Raw genomic sequence first — 639 nt, 5'->3', positions numbered from 1 at the left:
TCTATTATCAATTTTTTTTAACATAAAACCACCAATGGGGCCTGTTAATTTGTTTTGTTTTTTTTTATTTAAATTTTTTAGTAATATTCCTGGTCCCGGTTTGGCCTGGTAACTGCCCGTTTATGAGATCCATAGGCCCCAGCAGGCGCTGCATATTGCTGGGTGTAAAAATTGCTTGTTTTGTGGGTTCAGGGATTTTTTCTCTTCGACTGCGGGAAAAACTTCTGCCTTTTCTTTGTCCCCCCCTCTTTACATGGCCCGGTAAAAAAAAATAATATGGGCAATGGGTTTTTTTAAATTTTTAAAAAAGTAGGGGCTTCATTTTAAAATGCATGGATATTAACCACAGTTTTTAAAAAAAAATTATTTAATCTGACAAATGGCCTCCCCCTCATGTTTTTATACATAAAAAACCTCCACCCGCCATCCTTTTTCAGTTTTTGGTAAGGTTTTGTTGAGATAATTGTTCCAACTAATGTTTTTTTTTGGAGGTTCTTATTTTTTTTTTTTGGCCCGAGAACAGCGGAAAAACATCCATTTCACTTTCTCCCCTTTTTTTTTCTTTCCCAATTGCTGGAGGACCATGGCAACGCAATTTGTTGGGGAACCCCGTTTTTTCCAAGTCTTTTTTTTTTCCCT

The sequence above is a fragment of the Penaeus monodon genome, chromosome 21 (genome assembly GCF_015228065.2).
Source record: "Penaeus monodon isolate SGIC_2016 chromosome 21, NSTDA_Pmon_1, whole genome shotgun sequence".
Classification (NCBI taxonomy): domain Eukaryota; kingdom Metazoa; phylum Arthropoda; class Malacostraca; order Decapoda; family Penaeidae; genus Penaeus; species Penaeus monodon.
Note: the sequence above shows the minus strand (reverse complement) of the source record.